Source organism: Pholcus phalangioides, unplaced genomic scaffold (assembly GCF_987345545.1).
Source record: "Pholcus phalangioides strain wild (caught in Gottingen) unplaced genomic scaffold, Ppha-v1.0 ptg000015l_1, whole genome shotgun sequence".
In the NCBI taxonomy this organism is placed as follows: Eukaryota; Metazoa; Arthropoda; class Arachnida; order Araneae; family Pholcidae; genus Pholcus; species Pholcus phalangioides.
In genome coordinates this window covers 89,044,992-89,055,988 of record NW_028301608.1, presented here as the reverse complement: position 1 = coordinate 89,055,988, position 10,997 = coordinate 89,044,992, and positions in this window count along the sequence as shown.

Sequence of the window (10,997 nt, the reverse complement as noted above, 5' to 3'; positions counted from 1 at the left end):
ACTAATCTGCTTCCTTTCATTATAATATATATATACCTCAACACTAAAAACTGTGCGTGAAATTAAAACTTTGTTTTTTAGTCCCATTGTACGAACTTCATTTTTTATATCAACAAAACAATATAATGATTCCTTATTAAATATTCATCTCAGAACGAGTTACAGAGTGCAATTTTTAAAGTAGTAGCATATGATTTTTTTCTGAAAATTTAACTTTCACTAAGTATTACAATATTGTTCATTTGAACAGTTCAAAATATCAAATCTATATTTTAATCCTTTACACTAAATTTAGTGCATGAGTTTTACAAAATTTAATATTTAACATTACTGCCAATTTTTACCATGCTTTATTTCAATTTCACCATTACTCATCACAAAAAAATTAATTAAAATTTTTGTCATTTAGGTGCTATAATTTATTATCAATGAATTGTATTTGTTATTATTTATTTACGCATGTGCTCAATTCATTTAGACATAATTTTTCATTAAAAAAAATTAATGTAGCAAAAAACATAGAATGTAAAATTTCAATCTGATATTATCGTAATAGAAGATTCATCTTTCATTCGCCATGTAAATATTTTCAATACAACCCAAAATATACATGGGCTATTTGATATTTTTCAGCATTACCAAGTGGGATCCACTGCCCTATTGATTGCGTGACATTATGTCCATTTATATTTTTAAATAACGCATTTACAGAGCAAAAAAATATTAATAATATCTCTAACACTCTTCTTATATAGTTCGATAGCAATAAAATAATTCTTACCTCAGTAATGAACATGCTAGCACTTCGTCGTGGCTTCGATCGCCGATGTCAACATACACGTATGTATACTACAGCAGGTTTTGGAGGATATAACGATGAATCACTTCAACTTTGATGACACCGAAGATATAATCCAAGTTTTATCTGTCATTATTATCGTAAAAAATTTTTTTAATTCGAAAAAAAGCCAGCATATTTCATCGCTAAATATCACAGCGAGAGCTCGCGGCCATAGGCAAAATTTCCTCTTTTCCAAGATGGCCGCCGTGAACTACTTTTCTTGCTGCTTTAGGACTGGTGCTAGGCAGTCCTTAGCAGCGGTCCTAAGTAACTACTAAAAAAAAGTCCTTAGCTTAGAGATAGTATCGAAAAGTCGAACTACTGGCCATCTAAGGACAAATCGGGGCTTAACTACTTTTTTTCGGCTAAGGACCGCAGAGATAGTTCACCCCCTGAAGTTTCACACCCAGAAATTTGGCCCCCGAACATTTCGCCCGGACTGGGCCAAATGAGCGGGTGAGTTATTGTATTAGTAAACCTATAATTAACCAAGGGAGTGGAAAGTGACCGTATAAATGACAAAGTGAGTAAGGAAGTGAGAGAATGAGTTGGTGAGAGAGTGATTTTTTTCTTCCCCATAACTCACCCACTCACTTTGTCATTCATACAGTCACTCACTCACTTGATCACCCATACAGTCACTCACTCACTTGGCCACTCATGCGCTCATTCACCAACTCACTGGGTCACTCGTTTGGTCACTAACCTACTCAGTTAGCCATGTCTGGGGCGAAATGTCAGGGGTGAAACGTCCGGGGACGAAACGTGCTAGGAGTGAACCGTCGGGAGATGGAATGTCAGGGGCCAAGTTCACGACCACCCAGACAACCTAGATGTGTAATTTAGGTGGTCGTGCCAAGTTCCCGTAAAAATCAAGGTTGCTCAACCTTTTGAAGAGTGCGGGCCACTTCTTTAGTTTGGAAATGTCTCTCTCACGGGTCACATAAATTATCTGTAAACGTAACGCTGACCAGTCAAGTGATCTGAGAATGTGTCACAGGTCACTCAAGTAATCTGAAACAGCGACCCAAGTCACTTAAGTGATCGTTGAATGTGCCGTGGGAGAGAAGTGATCTGAGAATGTGCTGTTGTTCACTTTGTGCTGCTTAATTAATTTTTACAAAATTGAGTGTAAGGTTGCTAGCCACAGCGGATGACTTCAAGAGCCACGTTTGGCCCGCGGGTCATTTGGTGAACATGTATGCTGTAAATCAAGTATAATAACTCATGAGTATGATTCAAGGTATCCGTTACAAGCAAAAGTATTCGCGGAAGCATTCTATTTATTTTATCTCTACATGTTATCTCTTTTTCGATATATATTGTATTGAATATGTAATATGTATGCATGCGTATGTATGTAGCGTATGTATATATGCATATGTATGTATGCGTATGTATGTAGCGTATGTATATATGCATATGTATGTATGTAGCGTATGTATATGTGTATGTATGCGTATGTTTGTAGCGTATGTATATATGCATATGTATGTATGCGTATGTATGTAGCATATGTATATATGCATATGTATGTATGCGTATGTATGTAGCGTATGTATATGTGTATGTATGCGTATGTATGTAGCGTATGTATGCGTATGTATGTAGCGTATGTATATATGCATATGTATGTATGCGTATGTATATATGCATATGTATGTAGCGTATGTATATATGCATATGGATGTATGCGTATGTATATATGCATATGTATGTATGCGTATATGTAGCGTATGTATATTTGCATATGTATGTATGCGTATGTATGTAGCGTATGTATATGTATGTATGTAGCGTATGTATATGTGTATGTATGCGTATGTATGTAGCGTATGTATATATGCATATGTATGTATGCGTATGTATGTAGCGTATGTATATGTGTATGTATGCGTATGTATATGTGTATGTATGCGTATGTATGTAGCGTATGTATATATGCATATGTATGTATGCGTATGTATGTAGCGTATGTATGTAGCGTATGTATATATGCATATGTATGTATGCGTATGTATGTAGCGTATGTATATATGCATATGTATGTATGCGTATGTATGTAGCGTATGTATATGTATGTATGTAGCGTATGTATATGTGTATGTATGCGTATGTATGTAGCGTATGTATATGTGTATGTATGCGTATGTATGTAGCGTATGTATGCGTATGTATGTAGCGTATGTATGTAGCGTATGTATATATGCATATGTATGTATGCGTATGTATGTAGCGTATGTATATATGCATATGTATGTATGCGTATGTATGTAGCGTATGTATATGTATGTATGTAGCGTATGTATATGTGTATGTATGCGTATGTATGTAGCGTATGTATATGTGTATGTATGCGTATGTATGTAGCGTATGTATATATGCATATGTATGTATGCGTATGTATGTAGCGTATGTATATATGCATATGTATGTATGCGTATGTATGTAGCGTATGTATATATGCATATGTATGTATGCGTATGTATGTAGCGTATGTATATATGCATATGTATGTATGCGTATGTATGTAGCGTATGTATATATGCATATGTATGTATGCGTATGTATGTAGCGTATGTATATATGCATATGTATGTATGCGTATGTATGCAGCGTATGTATATGTATGTATGTATGCGTATGTATATATGTATATGTATGTATGCGTATGTATATATGTATATGTATGTATGCGTATGTATATGTATGTATGCGTATGTATATGTATGTATGCGTATGTATATATGTATGTATGCATATGTATATATGTATATGTATGGATACGAACATACACTTAGAATTATTTTAGTCTAATATTTGTTAATAAAACCAGTAAATAATAAAAACAGTAAATAATTAGTCTCCTTAGATTAGACTATGATATGATTTCCATGATTATATCTCCAATGATTTCTGTTTTTCTCAATAAAAACGAATGAACAGCTTTTTTTTATCAGAACTCTCGTAAAATTTACCTAGTCACTATTTATTTTAGCGATCATCCTGTATTTATTAACAAAGGGAGTGTGAAATATTTGCCAAAAGTAAAAAGTATGTTTTTCCTAGTATATGGGGGTTCTCAAAAAATGTCTCTACGATAAGACAAAAACTAATGTTACTTGTTCAAATTGAAAGAAAAACAAACGGGAATTCAAATAGAAAACAATTGAACTCTAAACTCTGTTTAGACCACAGAGCTATAGAGAAACTGGAATGAAGACTCCCTATACAATAGCAAGGATGTGCGCGAGCCGACACGGAGGAATACAAAAGTGGGCGTGACAGAGCGAGCCGGGCAAGACATTGCCTACTGCAGCATCTAAACTATGGGAAAGCTTCCATCTTCAGTATTTTTTTCAGTTGTTTTCATATTATTTTATTAGTGCAGTTGTACATCTGCGCACATACAAATGTTGATATCGTGTTCTGCCCATAATTGCACCAACCCATGGGGAAAATCCAATTAAGATGGAAATAAACTTCGGTTTCATAGGTAAGTGCACATGGTTTTATATTAAAAGATGCATTGAGTTTTATACTGCAATTGTAAAATTAAACGCCTGCAGTTTTCATTTCACATTCAGTTCCTGTTTAATGAGCATAATTCTAAGTAACAAATTAATTTCACATAAATTTTTAAACTTCATAAATATGTTTGTGAAATCGTGTAGAAATTGTTTATTACTATTTGGGTTAGAATTTTTATGACCGAAAAACTGGCAATATATATATATATGCTCCATAAAAAAAACTGAAAATGCCTTAAAGAATTAAAATTATGCCGTATAGATCAAAGAAACGACCTAAACATTTCTGTTTCTGGTAAAATTAATTTTGGGAAAATAATGTGAAAATGCAGGACAGGACCGTCATTTCAACTTTTTTCCGGGGGGGGGGGCAAAGAACATATACTCAATGCATGTATTAATTTTGTATATATTATATATATATATATACATACCATAAAAAATATGTTGTATTTGCATACTTTGTTGATTTTTATGCGCATATCATTCTTGATCAATTCCATTTTAAAGAATCATTTATAGTTGTGTTTTTTATCTGATAGGTAGCAGAAAGGGTTCCAGTTTAATGATGTTTCTCAACTTAATACATCCTGTATACTGGACGGTTATTTTTGAAAGGCATATTTTGTGGCTGATGAAATCCTAGTTTCACCCGTTTGATGATTATGGACAAAAGTAACTAAGATTGGCATCATTTTTTCATGGTTAATAAGTTTACAAAACATGGACGGTTACAGTTTTGGAATGACTATGAATGAGAATGGCTCCATGTGTACATAGGTAGCGATGTTTTGCTGCGCAGAAAGAAATTTCCCTGTATTGTATAATATAACGGATTATTCTTAAATTTTGCGCAGACATCGAAATTCTATGCGCACAGAAATAGGTCAGTGCAAGTGAAATAAAAAACAGTATGCTCCCATCAGGAAGAAAACAAAATTAGAGGGAGCATTTTATGCGAAATTTTTCCTTTACCCTCGAGCATTTCTGTGCTCATTAATGCCCCCCTCCACCATCATAGAGCCAAGCATTCTATACAGCTATTTAATGAGACTTCCTTTAAAGTGAATTTATAGTGGGAAAAAAACCGGCAACACTCAGATAAATACCCCTATGATTCAATAATTAGCATCATGATTATTTAAAGCACATGCCAGAATTCTTGCACGGGATTTCTGATGATGTGGTTACAATAAAAGTTATTTATTCATAAATATTCCTCCAATGGAACGAAAGGGCTCCAACCTCTTGAGTCCCAACTAATCGGGCACGGCACGGGGACCTATGCCCTTTCCCTATCCTGTAGTAGCCCCCCCCCCTCCTAATCTGAGACCTTTGGTGGGCTCCCAGGTAAGACTCTTAATGGCTTCTCTCTATTATGAACTTATAGTGTGAAAAACAAAAATTATGAAGATAATTCTGGGCCCGGAGTGGAGCTCTGCCATCCCCACCGCCTTGTAGGGGGCATGCAGGGACTTCAGTTGAATAGGGGTTCCACGATAAGATCTGACACAATGATTTATGACAATAAATATGTATATTAAGAGCAGAGACCCATACGCACTGGGGGGGAATAGGGGAATCTATTTTGATAGCTCAAAATTTCTCGGGAAGAAATTTTCTATGCCCTTCCCCAAGCCAAAGGACGATCCTGCGTATGGCCCTGATCAAGAGATAGTGCCGCAGCACTTTTTTATTTTGCCCTCGGGTTGTGATACTGTTGAGACGGTGACGGCAGTAGGGACAAACTTTTTTTTTGGGTAAATATTCAAAAATTTGTTCAAGTTCCGTGCAATAGCCTCATTATCATCAAGAGTGCCGCTGAGCAACCTTATAACCATCAATGGTTCCGCAAGAAACTATATGTTCGAAACCCTTGGTCTATTGTGGTATGTTTGGAGGACCGATAAATTAATGATTTGTCAAGAAAATTAGTGGAATTGGAGAAGGGCAGAAAATTTTGTATAGCCCACAGGCGGTAAACCAATGAATCCCCCTGTCTACAGACGGAGGAACTAGGTCAGTGAGTGCTCATATGAGTGACCTGAAGAGTTTTCGAGAATGTAAGTAATGAAAACAGTGACATGAACGTGAGGGACCAAAAGAGAAATTTTGAGAGCGAGAGACCAGGTCGATGAGTGAAAGAAAAACTTGTCCAAGAAAGAAAAGATTGTCCAAACATGTGAATGACCAGAAGAGTGACTTGGACACAGAGACGTATTTACGGATGGGGGGGGGGGGGTAGATGCCCAAATGGGTTATTGCGGAGGCATATAAGTGACCTAAAAATGGGCCACGTCAGTGAGGAATCACGCGATTAACCTAGAGAGTGTGCAAACACGTGAGCGACCAAAAGAGTGCCATAGAGAGCAAAACTCCTGATCAGTTTGTGTCCAAAAGAGTGACCTGGACAGTGTGCAACAGTGTATAAGACACCGGGCCAGTAAACAACCAATAGAGTTACGCTGTGACATTAGTGTATTCACGGGAGCTGAGGCCAAGTGGCTCAAACCATATATCCTCCTCTAGGTAAGCTGACAGACTCCAGTCCTTGAACTTACAACCGGGATTTTTTGGATATAGTTATCAGAGTTGGTTATTGATCCCGAGTCCCTATGTGATGACATTGTGCCCGAGTGCCCCAGTGGTAAGATATAATCATTCAATCATTATACTTCACTCATAGTTAGAAAAACTGGTGGCAGATGGCAGCACTACACATAACAATCATTACACAGAAACAAACTTCACGCCACGTTTCACTACACGTACACGCACATTTCAACATGTAGCAATTCCTTAGAGGTTCAGCAGAGGAATATGGACGAGGTGCATATCTGGTTCAGTAGTAGTAGTGGTAAGATATATTCTCTATGTATATTTACGCTACTTGTAAATTGAGAGAACAAATAAAAATTTTCGGACACGGCCACACACTCCGTTGCAATGCGCTTAAATTGAGCAAGCGACATAGCCTGGCCGTGTATGCAATTAAGTAAGTCCTTGAACTCTATCGATTTTCCAATGCACAGTATTTCATTGATCTCAAAGAAACTTCTGAAATCACCAACATGACTTACGATGCTTTAAGATTTCAACAAGAAAAAAGTTTAAGAAATTAAAGCGCGCAGAACTTTTATTTTACACTTTGAAATAATGTATTACCCAAATGTATTTTTTCATATAAAAAAAAGTTTGAGTTTTACTGAAAATGTAAAAGACATAGCAATAAAATATTAAATATCATGGATTTTTTTTCCCAGTTCTGAAAAAGAAGTGTTCAATGTTGCATAAAACATTGAATATGATTTAACCATTTCCAAGACCTGCTGAGAGTTTTTTTTCAAAAGAATACTAATTTGATAATGCTTGTTTTTTTATGTACAGACTGGTAAGATTACAAATTAAATTCACGCTTTTGAAAATATAAAAAACCTCGAGGCTTATATTTTTCTGTACCGTTCTGGTATATCTCTGAATATAAAAAAAATTAGATTCGTAATACCGCGTGTACATGTATCTGTATCGTAGAGAAAAGCCAGGAATTGCCTCATATTTTCTGTTCGAAATTTCTTTCTTTCGTCTTTTCTTTTTTTGGAAATGCCATTCTTCAAAGGTATATATATATATATTTGGAATAAAAAAAGTCAATCCGATTCTTCGGAGTGTGAAATTCTTTTTTCTTTATTTTTCTACACCAATATATATCCTTTTTCTGAAAATTCATTCTCCTCGTGTATTGATCAATTTCAGCATTCAATATTTCAGAAAAAAACACCTGGCGAGTTTCCCGCAAATACAGTATGACGTTGTGGCAGGCCGCTGTGGTGGTCGAGTGGTTATAGTGCCGGACTCGTGATGCGAGGATCCGGGTTCGAACCCCACAGTGGTGGTCGGCTGAAGTTGGTTTTCTGTGGTTCCCAACTTCAAGGCGCAAATGCGAGCCGATCTCCCCGTTAAAAAGTCTCGCCACAGAGAGCAACAGTCCTACAACGGTAAATCATTCAACCATAACACTTCATTCTTAGTTAGTAAAACTGGGGACAGATGACAGCACTACACATAACAAGCATTACACAGGAACAAATTTTACGTCAGGTTGCACTACACGTACACGCACATTCCCGCATGTACCGATTCGTTGGGAGGTTCCGCGGGGGGGGGGGGGTGCATGTGTGGTGTGGCAGTAGTAGGTAGGGGCTCGGGGATCCATGATGTTCTTAAGTCAGCCACCTCGTTGGGCAATTTGCCTGTTGTGGCGTTGTATTTGTATTGTATTGTATTGTATTGTTGTATCTACTATTTTACCCCCTATAAGCAGCTTCAAAGGCTTTTTCACTTCCGATGCTCATGTCACCAGAAAGCAATATTAAAGTAACAAGTTCGAACACTTTTATCTTCAGTGACTATGGATTCGGGTGTGAAACGAACTTTCTTTTTTCTTGAATTCACAGAAAAATCGAAATATATATATTTCAGATTTTTAATTTTTTTTTTTTTCATCAAATATTTTAGTACGTTCAGATTCATTGCTAGAAAAGACTATAGCGGGAAAGGGGTTTTAAACCGTTCACACACCGCTGGCCGCATTTTACGTTTTCGCCAGGCCCCATCAAGTTATACTATACACATCAGGGATACACAATCTCCGACTTTCGGGCCAAATGCGGCCCACCAAGGGCGTTCCGAGCTGCACGCGAAAGGTGTTCCTGTAGGAAATTATCAATACACACAACGCGATAAATACCTAGGTTAACCATATTTACGTCTTAAAAACACGGGAAATCGCATCCGTACGGAACATCACCAATTATCATCGGGATAAAAATGCTAAAAGCAATTAAATTAACAAATTATATTACATGTAGTAAATTACAGCCTAAATATTGCCAAAAAAAATTTAATTGCCAATTATAGTCTAAACGTAAAATTTGTTAAAGGCCATTAGTTATGCTAATTATAGCCTAAAAAGTTGTTAAACACAAGTAGAACTACCAATTATACCCCAAAAAAACTATTACAAACATGTAAAGTTGCAAATTATAGCCCAAAACATTATCAAAGGCCAGTAAAGAATTTCTAGTTATAACTAAAAAAATTATCAGATGTAACTGAAGTTGTCAATCGTCTCAAAAAAAAAATCGTCAAAAGCAAGTAAAGTTGTCAATTATCGCCTAAAAAGTTGTCAAAGACAATTAAAATTGCCGACTATAGCCTAAAAATTGTCAAAGGCAATTAGTTACGCTGAGTTTGCTAAATGCAAGTAAAATCGCCAATTATACCCCAAAATAACTGTCACAAACAAGTAAAGCTGCCAATTATAGCCCAAAACATTGCCAATGACAAGTAAAAGTCAAAGGCAACTAAAGTTGCCAATCATCGCCAAAAAAATCGTCTAAGGCAAGGCAAGTTGTCAATTTTCACTGGTATTTCTGAAAAATCATCAATGGTGAGCAATATCGGGCTACTGCAAGTTGCATTGGATTAAAATGTAACTTACCAAAATAAAGTATATGTTTCACAAGTATGTGAGATGTGTGTGTGAATATATCTAAAACTATAATTAATTATTAAAGAGTAACAGTAACCATAATATAATTCATAAATTCGTGGAAATAATCTTAATTCTAAAGATTTCAATAAAGTATAAAAATTCAAGTGAGCCTCGTTGGAAATACGGAAAAAAACCCGATAAATTTTAAAAACAAATTCGGCTATTTGGCCCGCCGACTGAAGAGGTTGTGTACCTATGACACACGTGTTATCAAGGAACTCGGCCGGCCAGGCGTTTGAAGACCCCTGAACTATAATAATATACTGCATTTAAGAGAGTTGGGTGCTCTAATAGTAGCCCTGCTGTAGAGATGTAGTACAATAATGGCCAGTCAATGTCCCAGTGTTTCTCACCCGTCAGGTCGCGGCTCGTACCAGGAACTGTTATCGATCATACTCACTCAGCAGTGAAATAGGAGCAACACATTAGCTGGAGAAAAATCCAATGTACAAATGTCATACAGCAAGACACTGCCACTTAGTACTCCAAAAGGCTGAGAGTGCTGCATCTACTTGCAAAGTAATTACAAAATGAGTGAAGTTCTACACCAAGAACGCTGGAGACGAGCACAGTTTCACGACAATAGTTTTGGGGGGAAAACACCTCACGATTGATCGCATTTCCCGTATTTTACAAACAAAGCCCCTTTCTAATCGTCATGTTCGTACAAATGCTTATTTCATTCAAGAATATTGAGAACGTTAATTTGAATATAGCTAAATCTTGAGTAAGTACCTTATCGATATACTGTAGTGCATCTTATGAAAAATATAGCCATCTCATTAAGTTCGGAAGGTAATTATCAAAGTTCAGGATTAAATTCAGAGGTGCGTTACACGACTGACTCTAACGACCAAATAACCCGTTTCATTATTTTGGGTGAGACACATTACATCCCTGCGGCTGATTTACCTAAAATTACAGTTGTTCGTCGTAGTTATCTTTTGCTCCCAGTCTCTTGGGGAGTGATTGCCTTTGTTCAATGTGGGAGTTTGGGAATGCTACACTAAATCTCCATAATTTTCAGATTAAAGTCTCCATGACTTTAATCTGAATGAACCTAATCCCTATG